This window comes from Nelusetta ayraudi, unplaced genomic scaffold, assembly GCF_046127955.1.
Source record: "Nelusetta ayraudi isolate G7.1 ecotype Tasmania unplaced genomic scaffold, CSIRO-AGI_Nayr_v1 ptg000131l, whole genome shotgun sequence".
In the NCBI taxonomy this organism is placed as follows: Eukaryota; Metazoa; Chordata; class Actinopteri; order Tetraodontiformes; family Monacanthidae; genus Nelusetta; species Nelusetta ayraudi.
The window spans coordinates 1,924,443-1,937,592 of record NW_027466181.1 but is presented as its reverse complement, the minus strand read 5'-3'; the positions used below and the strand labels follow the sequence as shown (position 1 = coordinate 1,937,592).

At 51.2% G+C, this 13,150-nt stretch overlaps 1 protein-coding gene across 2 annotated transcripts in view; it reads left to right on the top strand.

The window, feature by feature from the left end:
* The first annotated feature begins 313 nt into the window (after positions 1-313).
* Positions 314-13,150, top strand: part of grik5 (glutamate receptor, ionotropic, kainate 5) — an 84,474-nt gene continuing 71,637 nt past the window's right edge. For both annotated transcript variants that reach the window (XM_076050991.1, XM_076050989.1), the window contains exon 1: positions 314-947. The gene's annotated coding sequence lies outside the window, so the exon portion shown is untranslated. The remainder of the gene's footprint in view (positions 948-13,150) is intronic.

Sequence of the window (13,150 nt, the reverse complement as noted above, 5' to 3'; positions counted from 1 at the left end):
GGCAGGTAGACGGGGACAGCGGACATTTCCTGGTGTCAGGCAGGGAGCCAGGCAGACCGCGACTCATTGTCATTCTATGCGGCGGGCGAGGAAGAGACTGAGGAGAGGAGAAGGAGGAGGAGGAGGAGAGGAAGAGAGGAGCGGAGGAGGAGGAGGAGGAGGAGGAGTGTCCCCGTGTTTGTAGTTTCTTCAACAATCTGCATTCACCTCAGTCACCGCCGTGGCGAGCCTTTGTACTCGGCGGAAAAAAATCTAAAAAAAAAAAGCACGCAGAGGGAAGAAGGGAAGAAGAAGAGGAGGAGAGGAGGGGTGGGTGGGTGTGTGGGGGGGGTGATACTAGAAAAACCGAATCAAGGTTTGGCGAGCGGCGAGGCAGACGGGCGAGAAACAGAGGGAGAGAGCAGGTGTCGGAAATCCTCCCCTTCATCTGCTCGTCGTTTACTCCTTTATGTTGGGCCGGCGTCTGGCGAGGCGGCGTTCCTCCGCAGGACAACACATGCAACAAGGCCCAGAATAAAGGAAAAAGCTGCGGCCCCCCTCCCCGTTTTTGACTGAGTAACTTTTCCCACCTTTTGTTTTTTTTATTACTGCCCTCTCGAGTTGGGCTCTTCTCTGTGATAAAGAGCAGCAGCAGCAGCAGCAGCAGCGGCCCAGTGAGGCCCAGACTCCTCCAGCTCCATCAGCTGCTCTTCGTCCTCGTGGAGGGATTATTTTCTCCATCCAAGCATAAACACACAGGGCGGCTCCAGCTCCGGCCTCCCGCTCTGCGCCCCCCACCCCCACCCCCACTCCCGTCCCCACTGCCGCCGCCACACTGTGAGCTCCTCCTCGCTCGGACCTGAAGAAGCCAGAACCTCCTGCCGTCTCTCGTCTTCATGCCGCCGTCGACTCACCGCCACTGCGATCACATGGCCCGGCCCTGCTGCTGCTAACGCCTGGCTCATTCTGTAAGTCGCAGTCTCCTTCTATCTGTGTGTGTGTGTGTGTGTGTGTGTGTGTGTGTGTGTGTGTGTGTGTGTGTGTGTGTGTGTGTGTGTGTGTGTGTGTGTGTGTGTGTGTGTGTGTGTGTGTGTGTGCTCCCAACCACCTACACTGCAGGTCGTTTTCCTCCTGCCCCCGCCTCACGTGCGCTTGGAACGCAGACGTGGTCCGTCTGTTGGTTTTGATGGTGTCTTTACAGCACGTTTGTTTTGCTGCTGCTTCCTCTGCTCCAGGCGGCGTGCGTTTGTGCGCGTGTGCATTTGTGCGTTTGTGCGTGTGTGTGCATTTGGGTGTGCGTGCGTGTGTGTGTGCGTGCGCCGCCTGCCCTAGACAAAGATTCTGATCTTGCAGCCAAGCTCAGGATGGGTGTCAGCAGCCTGTGCGCGTGCCTACACATTGGTCCTGAGGTTAATTTTGACTAATTAGCGGAGTGAGTGTTCCTTTTTTTTCCCTTTTTTTATGCTTTCCAGCGCAGTTTCCCTCAGTTGTGTGTCAGTGTATTTTTGCATTAATGGGTAGGTGATGGAAAGAGGACGGCGGGGGGGCTGGAGCAGCTAATGAGAGTGACTGATTCCCCCAACTGGGCCTTTATGCTGCCTCCGCCTCACATCTCATGCCCTTGTCCTACACCCGTATAATTTTGCCTTTTTTTTTCATCTGCTTGTGTGTTGCTGTGTGGATAAACCCCCGCCTCCCCCCTCCTCTCTCTTCCACCACCCCTCCACCTCCCCCTCCCCCCACCCCCAGCCTCAGCAGTGCCCTGCATATTACCGAGCCCATCTATCTCTGCGGACACATTCACATCTTCATACACTCCCGCAGTCGCTGGGCTCCCTGCACAGGGGCTGGGTGGGGGGAGACGCTCAATCAAGATAGTCCCTTCAAACAGACCAATGAACTGTGAATAACGCCATTACACAAACTCCCAGCGCAGACCGGTACGGACGGACGGACGGACGGGCGGGCGGGCGATCGGGGGGGCGGGCGGGCGGCGGGAGGGGGGAGGGAGGGAGGAGGGGGGGAAGGAGGGGAGGACACGCGGAAAAAAAGAGAAAGCAGCACAAATAGGGAATGAGAAAAAGAAACAGGCTGGAGAGGAGGAGGAGGAGGAGGAGGAGGAGGAGGAGGAGAGGAGGGTGAGAAACAGACAGGGATGGCGGGGGCCGGCTTGTCTGGAGGGGCCGCGGAGCAGGAAAAGACCTCTGCTCCGGGGGAGAACTCTGATGGGCTTAGCCGAGGCCGCGCTTTGTTCACACTGTTGGTCAGCGACTCAGAATTAAGATTACTAAATAATACGATTACTGCAGCTGCGCACCGATAACACGCCGCTGCCGATCCCCTTTGTCACTGTCAGAGGCAGCAGAGGAGGAGGAGGAGGAGCAGGAAGAGGAGGAGCAGCGGGCGGAGGACGGAGGGTTGGGGCGTGACGGTGGCTGAAAAACACGTCGCTCGGCACCGCGGCTTTTTCTCTCGCAGCCAGATGGAAATTTGCCACTGACTGACACCAACGCCGAGGCAGAGATCACGTCGGCCAAGGTTTTGGGGCGCCGGACGTCGCATTGAATCTCTATTTTTTTATTTATTTATTTTTTTTTCCCACCGCTTGACGAGCGAACACGACGAGGAAAAACACAAAACCTTTGCCGCGTAATTTTTCCGAGACGGCGTAAAAAAAACAAAAAAAAAACACAAGCCAGACATTCAAGGTTTTTTATTTATTTATTTATTTATTTATGTATGTATGTATTTATTTATTTATTTTTTCTGCGTGGGTTGCACGTTCGTTCATGTGCTCCTGCCTTGACTGCGCCGACACGCACTCCCCTCCACGTTGACCCTGGCAATTTAGAGTGTAATGGAAGGTGAATTCTCAGCAGGCCGGGTTGAGATTCCGCACGACTGATGAGTCGTTCTCGTCTAAATGACTCGTGAGGTGGAGGAGGAGGGGGAGGGGGTGAAGACCCCAGCCGGGCCCCGCTGGCTGGCGCGGCGGCCCACCGCTGCTACGGCGGCGAGCTAATATCGGGGTACGAGCCCCCCTTCCACGAGATACGAAGAATTTCGCGCTCTTATCTCGGCGGGAAGCGTCGAGCTGAGAGCGGAGCTCCAGATTACCTCGGAGGAGTCGGAGGAGAGAGGAGGATTTAGCCTGACACGGTTCAGCATAGAAGGGGGGAGGAGGAGGAGGAGGGGGAGCGGCGGGCGAGCACAGCACGGCGGGAAGGGGAGCGGCAGCAGGCAGGCGAGATGAAATGGAAAAAAACAAAAAAAACAAGCTAAATGAATGAAATGTGACACGCGGCATGAAAAGAAAGGAAGAACGGAGGAAAGAAAAAAAAGCGTGAGCTGGCAGCCGTTCATATCCGTTTCCCTCGCCGTGGTTTCCTGCACATGTCACACCCGAGTGTTGCATATGATGACCTTTTGACCCCCTTCTCCCTGAAGGCTCCGCCCCGAGCAGAAGCGACCGTCGGAGTCACTTCACTGGAACCAGTTACAAAGGTGCAGAGAGAAGAAATCAGCACCGAGATGATTTGCCACAATTATCGTTTTCATGTCATCTCTCCCTCTGAGAGGGTTTTTCTTCATCTGCAGCGGTGGCGGGATTGTGCACCGCGCCAGTAAATCGTCTCACTTGACTCGGCCTGAATCGCCACGGGAAACGCAACATGGTTCAGCAGATTTAAAAAATCTGTGCTCGGCTTTCTCAGACTTTTGCCACGGCGCCTCCTGTTGGAGCGGCGAGGTCCTTTCAGCTCAACGACTTCAGCAGCGTCGCTCCGGGTCAACAGCTTTGTGTTTACCCGTCCGCTCCTCTGATACTGTTTATACTTTACATTTCACTGAAGCAGCAGGGACAGCAGCAGTGGTGGCAGCAGTAGAAGTAGCATTAGCATTAGCAGTGGCAGCAGCAGCAGTAGAAGAAGCATTAACAGTAGCAGCAGCAACAGCAGTCGAAGTAGAATTAGCAGTAGCAACAGCAGCAGCAGTAGAAGTAGCTTTAGCAGTAGCAGGATCAGCATCAGCATTACCAGCAGTAGCAGCAGCAGCAGTCAAAGTAGCAGTAGCGGCAGCAGCGTTCGAAGTAGCAGTAGCAGCATTACCAGTAGCGGCAGCGGCAGCAGCATTAGCAGTAGCAGTATTACCAGTAGCGGCAGCAGCATTAGCAGTAGCAGCAGTAGCAGTAGCAGCATTACCAGTAGCGGCAGCAGCATTAGCAGTAGCAGCAGCAGCAGCAGCATTAGAAGTAGCATTAGCAGTAGAATTAGCAGTAGCAGTAGCAGCATTACCAGCAGTTGTTGCAGCAGCAGCAGCAGCAGCATTACCAGTCGCAGCTGCAGCAGCAGCAGAAGAAGCATTAACAGTAGCAGCAGCAGTAGTAGCAGCAGCAGTAGCTTTTTGGGTTCTTTTCTTTTTTGCCTTCTGCGGTTGCCCTGCTACGCTCCCTGTGCTTGCTGTTACGCGTGTTCACGCTGTTACGCGCAGATTCTGGCATCAACGCAATGTTTTTTTTTCTCTCGGTGCGATGCTGCGAGGACCCCCAGGCCTTCGTTCCCCTGCCCGCCGGTGGTGCGTCTCGGATGCACGAGCATGTAATCTTAGATATCTGAGATCTCTGAAAAAAAAAAAAAAACCTTGGCCGACTGGATCAGCTTGGCTTTTTTCGGGGTTGTCTGCCGCTTGACCACCAGCGTGAGGCTCTGCAGCACCGCTGAACCTTTGGCTCCTCATTGCCTAATGGAGCACAAAAAATGGCCCTGTTTGCTTAGCGGTTTGTCCACTCCTGCTCGCTTCAGGCCGCCTGGCCTTGGGGGAGAGACTGAGTGACTCTACGACCGTGTGTGTTTGTGTGTGCGTGCGTGCGTGCGTGTGTGTGCGTGCGTGCGTGTGTGTGAGAGAGAGCATGATAAGAAATGGACATCAGGACACACATGCCCTTTTCCATAATGTGCTCCCGGCTGAGCTGTTTGGCTGCCCATAAAGTGAATGCGGCTAATGGCCTCTAAGTTAATGGAGTCATTAAGATTGTATTGCAAAAAGATAAAAGCTGTGTGTGTGTGTGTGTGTGTGTGTGTGTGTGTGTGTGTGTGTGTGTGTGTGTGTGTGTGTGTGTGTGTGTGTGTGTGTGTGTGTGTGTGTGTGTGTGTGTGTGTGTGTGTAGTAGGAGTATGTATAGTTTGTATATGTGCGTGCCCGAGACAACGCTTAATGCAACGGTGTAACATTAGCATTAATAGAGAAGGTTAGTGTGATCAGTCATGTGATCAGTCAGGTGATCAGTCCAGACCCTGACCAGGCGACACCCCTCAGATGTGCTGCTGTGGCTGTGCCATCTAAGTGCAGGCTCGTCTCCCCATGTTAAGGTCATTTTAGGACCGGCCGCGTCCTCGAAGAAAAAAAACAAACAAACAAACAAACACCCGGCTGCTGGCTGGCTGCAGAGATGCATTCTGGGTAGCTTTGCGTGTTGTTTTCATGGTGGCATGACTGCTCATTAAGCCCATGTCAATGTCTTGGCCATGGCCGCAGGGCGTTGCTTATGTCACCGCGCTCATCATGTTTCAAGCCTCAGCTGAGATCTGCCGAAGATCGTCCCCCCCCCCCCGAACTGCTCTGCCCCCCTACCAACCCTCCCACTCACTTGTACGCAGTCAAATTGCGGCTTGTTTTTTTTTTACCCTTTTAAATTTAGCAGGAGCGTAGTGCAGCTTTACAGACACAATTAACATTCATTCACGGGATGAAAATCATTGATACAGAACAGAAAAATGGCCTCTAATTAGGTGGAGGGGGGGTGGATGGTGGTGGTGGTGGTGTGTGTGTGTGTGTGGCGGCAAGGGGTGTGTTTGGGGGGGGGGGCGCAGTAGTGTGGCTGCTCGACTTTTCTTCTTTCTTCTCAACTCCTGCCAACATTCAGAAACTTGAAACAATTTCTTCAAGGAAACTTTTGCCCTAATGTAAGATCCCAATAAGCGGCTCGTAACATTACGTTCCCAAGTACATAAGTGTTTTTCTTTTCCCTTTCCTTCCCTCTTTTTTAATTGGAGTGGTTACCAAGTGACCTCAGCCCTGAGAAATGGAGCTGGGATCGCAGCCGCCCTTCTCTTTATACCAAAACACTGTTCTGATCTGGATTTTTCTTTTTTTTTATCTTTTACCCTCGGTTGTGCAGTTGTTAAATTATAATGAATTCAATTGATGTGCCCAGGGGAGCCTCTTTAGCGAGGATTTTGGAGAGGCACACGTTCACGGTTTAGTGCGACTTACAGTAAGGAGGCACTCGGTGTTCCTTCCAATCTGGTACCATTCCACATGACTGCTCCTGTGTTTGTCTGTGTGTGTGTGTGTGTGTGTGTGTGTGTGTGTGTGTGTGTGTGTGTGTGTGTGCAGAAATATATATATACACATCCACATACTGTATATATTATATGTATCTGAAGTCATCTTGGTAACTCCTAATCATCGTCAGCTCTGGTCCACTGAATCTATTTTACATTTTATGTTCCAGTGCAGCGCCCGCTGAGTGGCCTGACACTTTAATAACGGCCGTCATTATGATACCTATTGGTGGAGTCTCATTAATACGGATGTTGGACTGCAGCAGCAGCAACAGCAGCAGCAGCAGCAGCAGCAGCAGCAGACCTACGCAGCCACCCGACAAACTGCTACTGGTGCCTCAACAACCAAATTGAGGCTTTTCGCCACTCAGGGACCGTTTAATGGTCTATCAGCGGTACACTGATGTAATTGTGTGATTGGAGTTGAGAGAGAGAGAGAGAGAGAGAGAGGAAGAGAGAGAAAGAGAGAGAGACAAAGTATTGAGTTGTGAGTTTTGCTCTGATTTGGAATAAAAGTTCTCATGTTGCTAGTTTGTTGCAGGATATTAGAAGCTAATTTGGGATTAAAATAGTCGTTACTCAGTAGTTGGAATACTAGTGGAATACTAGTACTACTACTGCTGCTACTAAATACTGCTGCAATGACTGCTACCGCTAATAATCAGCTCTACTAAATACTGCTGCAATGACTGCTACCGCTAATAATCAGCTCTCTAAACGTTTAAAAATGACAAGCACATCCTCGACCATCTTCTTGAATGTTTATTATTTGCATGTGTTTCACTCTGGGATTTGAAACTCAGAATTAACCACAATTAAAAAAAACAAAAAACATTATCGAATCTACTTGTTTCTGAATCTATTGTGATTTGGCAGCATTATTCTCTCCTTCCAACGTTTTTCACAAGATACTCGTCTCTTTAAAACCAAATTAATTACAGCGGAGAGCTTCATCGTGTTTCTAAAACACAATCAGCTGCCGGCTTTTATCCTCGCGTTGTCCTCCCCTGTGTATCCTTGCCTTCACAGCACTGACGCTGCTTTAAGCTTTTGAGTCAAGAGCCTGAAATCAGACGCACAAATCAGAATTATTAACCCCGAAAGTCGGCCGCAGCTCAGCTGCGCCAAAGATGATGCAGTAGCTGATTATGGGTTACTGCCTGTTTTTTTCCCCCTCCTCTCCTCTCCTCTCCTCTCCACTCCTCTTTCTTTTCTTTAACTGCTGAATATTTTATTGACTCAGTCAAAGTGAATGCTCCCAAACAGATTTACATCATGCCATTATAATGGAGTAAAAACACATAATATGAGATGATTTCTAAAATTGCAGGTTTTTGATTTCTTTTCTGCTTCGTGAAAAGCTACCCTGTGTCTCTACCCATCGCCTATAAACACGCACACACGCACACTCACACACTCACACACACACACACACACACGCCCTCCTGCTGCAATCACGTACCGCCATGTGCCAAGAACTAGCGTATCCCCTGCGTCTTTGCATTTGTTGAAATGTAATTTCGCGACAAGTCAGCCGCAAAGGGCTCGTCTGGAGCAAAGTGTTGATGGCAATTAAGCTCAACCGAAAGGTGCGCACGACACTAAGTGCACGCTCTTTGTAAACGCGACACAAGGCTGAGGACGACATGTGTCGCCTTGCTGAGGTTTGACGCTCTCAGGCTTCACAACGTGCTGCTGCTGCTGCTGCTGCTTCACAGTCCTTGGGCTCTCGGCGTCAGATTGCACCGTCAAGGGCGAGAGCTGCTTTGCCGACACCAGCATGTAAAAAGGTCCTGCTGATTGCACCGGTGAGCTAAAGGAGAGCTGCATACATTTCGCGGTGAAGTTCGGAAGCTTCCTTCGGACCCTGAAATGCAATCTAACCGGGTCAGGACTGGCTTGCTAATGTCGCTGAATGTTTAGTTCAGAAGATGTTTAGCTAAAGGTTTTGTTGGTGATTTTGCTGATGACATTTTGCTTGATTAATGCCAAGCTACATCAGCTTGGAAAATGATTTGGAAGAAGTCAGTTTGAGCCAATCATCATGACTTCCTATCACCGTTACAATTCTTCTAACACTGTAGCGTTTCTTTTTTTTTTTTTCAACTCTTTCTCTCTCTAGAAATCAGCATATTTTAACATGAGCACCAAGAAGGCCCGTCATCTTGACCTTCTCCCCATTGCTGCTTTGTGTGAGCCACGTTTTTTTTCTTTTACGCCTTAACATATTTGCGTGTGATCTAGAACGTTAGCGTGGGCGATTCCTCACGGGTGCCGCTAGGAGATAACCAAGATAACAGCCGCGACGTGCCTCCCGCTGCCGTAATTCCCCTCAATTCTGAGGTAGAAAAACCTTCAGGGGCAGATGGGGAGGGCGGTGTGGGGCGGTGGAGGGACGGCGGTGGGGGCGGCGATTCATCCGATCATACTGCCGATGTCACGGTTTGCGCTATAGATGCTGGAATCGGTGTATTTAACACATCGCCCGGGCGGCGGCGGCGGTCATGCTAGGAGCCGATTGCAGACAGTCTTTGATCCAAAGTGAATCAGGCTGCGAGAGCCGAGACTCTCCTACACAGCGAGAGACGACACCCGCTGCCGGCGCTCTCTTGCTGCTCGGCTCCAAATAATATAAGAAAGTCGGCCGGGATAACCTAACATGTTGTTACTGCCTTACCTAAAAGCCGTTAGATTAGGGCGGCTGAGCCTCGGCATTAAGTGAGCAAATTGAGGATTAGAAATAGCATCGTAGCGAGGTATTACAAAACCAGGTGCCTTCCGACGACAGAAACCACTGCTTATCGCCTCGGCAAACTTGTTAGCGAGTCGCTGCCGTTTCTCAAACGGCGAGCCAGATGCAGAGAAATGTTCGTTCTGTGCCCTTCTAATGAATTTTAATCCTATTTTCACTCTCTGCTTCCGGCTGCCTCTCTTTTTCTTTTTTCCCCCACAGTCAACACTGAAGAGGAACGGCTGCAATACGCTTCCGTGTTTTTTTCCTTTTTCTTTCTCGTCTCTACCTTTGTCTTTGCGCATACAGCGAAGGGTTTATATTCTGCTTTGCCGCGTTGCTCGTGTCTGGAGGAAAGAGAACAATGGGAGCGACCCCCAGAACAAAATGCTCTAAGATGCTACGATGCTTCGCTCAGTGGAGCCGCGAGCCCAGTTTCCTGGTTTCCTGTAATCAATGCGAGAAAAAAAAAAAACACTTCTTTAAAACTCCCAGTGCATTAATAAGGTAGAAAAGTAGTGCCATGATTAATCTGCACAACACCTCGGAAGGAGAGAAAAAAAAAATCTAATTCGATTGTGTCTTGGTAGAAATCCAAACACACACCAGGTGGATAATTACGTGATTTGTTGTTGTCGACCGACAAAGTCGGAACTGCAGCCAACAGTCGTGGACGAAAACACGGCGATCGTTCGCACGAGACCCCGAAGTCGCAGGTAACCTGGACGACGCACCTCAGCATTTTTCCCGATGGTTGCATATCCAGAGTCTGCGGGGCCTTGATCAATCGTTAGCGCCCCCCCCCCCCCCCCCCCCGCGGCAATAATAAGTGGGGCACATCAGCGGGGGGGTAACCTGCCTTATTACACAATGGATTTACATACGGCAGGTAATCATTGTGACCACAGGCTATCTGTGACTGATGGTGTGTGTCAGCGCCGTGCACGCAGCCTTTGTTTTCATTTGGCAATCAAGCCTGTTGGGTCAGACTGCCACAGGGATCAGTGTACCATTTGGATGATTGTGCTCCGAGTGTGTGTGTGTGTGTGTGTGTGTGTGTGTGTGTCTCTGTGTGCGTGTGTAATTCATCTAAATATTTACCTGTGGGCCATCATTTATGCTGCCTCCGTGGATTCATCTTACTCAGTGTTCGCTATGAGGCAGATGCAGAGAGAGGGAAAAAAAACCCAGCGTGGCCCCCGTGGTTCTCGCAGGAGGCCATTACTGCAGCAGAAAACTGATTTACCGTCCCGCCGAGGCTTTGATATTAAAACACTGCCGTACGCTAATCCAAAAGAAAGAGGCCCAAATCCACAAATGTGCTAATAAATTGGAGCCTGCACTTGTGTGCGTGTGTGTACAACAATATCCTCCCAGGGTTGTGCAGTGAGTGGGGTGGGGGTGAGAGGAGAGAAGGGGGGAGGGAGGGAGGGAGGGAGAGAGGCCGGATGAAGGTGGAGGAGATGGGAAGCGATAGCTCAGCAGAAAGGTGTAAAGTCCTCTGGTGACTTGCTAATCTGCAGACTTAGCGCGGCTGGTTTTCCCGGCACCCTCGCGCAAGATGGGTGGGGGCCGGGGGGGGGGTCGTAGGCGGGGAGTGTGTGTGTGTGTGTGGGTGGCGGTGGGGGTGTTGGCGGGATCTGTCGGACTCACCTTTAAAGCTGCCGGGGCGGCGGCCACAGGGGGAAGCCCAAACACATCGATTAGCCATCACATGGGGGTGGAGGAGGAGGAGGAAGAGGAGTCGGGGGTGGAGGTTGGGCGCGGGGAGGGTGGGGGGGGGGGCTTAAATCTTCTCCACCACTACATCCTCCCCTCACCACCTTTTCCGCTCCGGCTCGGTCTTTCTCACAGGTACAGCAATAAATTAGCCACGTGCTGGCGGAAGAACGACAATGGGGCAGGAGGAGAAGAAAAAAAAACAAACGCAGGGCGGATGAAAATGAGGAAAGCGTGTTTAGCGAAAGCACAATCGATAAAAGCTGTAAAAAACAAAAAACAAAAACAAATGGGAGAAAAGAAAAGAATAGAAAGACGGTGGTGAGCCCTGAACAGTCCTGCCGTTCTTTGGCTCTGATCGGAAGCCAAAAAAGCACTGGGAGAGCGTGCCGCTGCCGCTGCCGCTGCCGCTGCCGCTGCCGGGTGCCCACACAGGTGTGTGTGTGTGTGTTTGTGAGTTTGTGTGAGCCGCAGTGTTTAGCCGTAGGAAAGCTCTGCATGGCGGATAAAAAAAAGAAAAGAAAAGAATAGAAAAAAGGTGGAAGTGGTGGCTGGCAGACAGGTGCAAAGGGCCGGGCCGGAGGAAGGAGAGCGACTCTGTTCAAAGAGCCAAACGGACGATCTTTTGAAGTGGCCCGTGTTGGCATATCATGAATACACATCAGCGGGCGGCGGCTGCTGCTGCTGCTGCTGCTGCTGCTGCTGCTGCTGCTGCTGCTGCGGCTGCTGCGGCTGCTGAGCCGCTAAAAGTTGTGCAAGTGCATCATTAGAAAAGCGCGAGGCCGGCGCTGATGAATCACCGCCGCCGCTGTCGCTGCGGATCAGCGGCGAGAAGCTCGGCGAGTTGATCCGCTAATATTTATCGTCTTCACCCCGCAGCTGCGCTAATCATGCATGCGCTGATGATGAAAAACACAGACGCTAATTAAAGGAAATTCCCGCCGCGCTTTAGCCGTTTTTGCGGGGGGGGGGTTTTCGGTTGCATTTTTTCTCTTTTTTTGTCGCCAAATCATTTGAGGCCCCGTCTACTTAGCCATTAAGCGGCCCCCATTTTTCAAAATTTGCGCCACCAATTACGCTGTCATCCCATTTATACGCTCCTTTTATTAGCACATTTATTAGCCGCTTTGGCCGCTAAAATACTCACAACCTGCTGGTGCTTTTAACGGCCTTTCGGGGGAGTGTGTGCGTGTGTGCGTGTGTGCATGTGTGCGTGTGTGTGTGTGTCTCTCTCATGTGCTGGAAACAAACCCGATGATAATGTCTGTGCTGCAGATAACACAAATTACTCCCCCTCTCATCCCTCAACCCCTCCCACCGCACTTACTCTGCAAATCATAACTCATCTATAGGCTCTCGGAATACAAACGCAGCCCCCCACCCCCACCCCCACCCCGGCGCCCCCCACCCTGAGGCGGCGAGAGAGGGAGTGAAGCAGCACCTCATGCGCTCGTGCAAACTCTGCTGCTGCTGCTGTGATTAGAAACTCTGCCTGGCGAATCGCTAATGCACTCGCTGAAGTTTGATACCCTCCAGTGTTAAAAGCTGCTGGTTATGAATAACCCTTCTCCGTAACCAGCCCCCTAACCCCCCTCCCCCTCCTCACCATATCGCCACGGCTGAGATGTGCTGTGCATTTTTTTTCCCCCCTGCCTGCTTTTCCAGCCGCATTTCTCTCCTATCCTGCACTCTTTTTTTTTTTTTTTTTTTTTTTTTTTATCCCTCTACATTTTCTTTTCTCCGCCGGCTGCTCGGAGACGAGAGGTTGGCCCTAAAAGCAAAAGGGAGGCGGCTGTAACGTCCCCTAAGTCCTCCCGAGGCGGATCTAGGGGGGAGATTAGGGCGACGGTGGTTAAGGGAAAGAAACGGGGAGGCGAAATGTGTTTTGGTCTTACAGGCATCTGACAGCTTCTCTATTATACTGAGCTAATCCTTTTTATACACTGTGTGTTTCCTTTCCCACACATATTGGCAGCATCTCAGGCACCGACCGTCGTGACACATGCACACACACACACACACACACACACACACACACACACACACACACACACACACACACACACACACATGCGCGATCGTCCTCGTGGTCGCAGGAAAAAGGCTGAAAAGGAAACCGGCGTCGGTAATGGCTTTGACGATCGACGGCGGGGAGACGTCTCCTTAATGTATTTTATCATCTTTACGTGTATGGAGCCGGAGCGCGTATGACATTAGCGACGGCTAATGTAGCTTAATGAATGTTGTCAGGCCACCAGAAAAACATCATTTGGAGTCACGCTCGGGGCAAAGGCAGCCGCCAGATTAGCTCCTTTCATGAAGGACGAAAAAAAAAAACAGAAAAAAGAAGTAAGATATTTTGTTTCCGACCGAGGCTGAA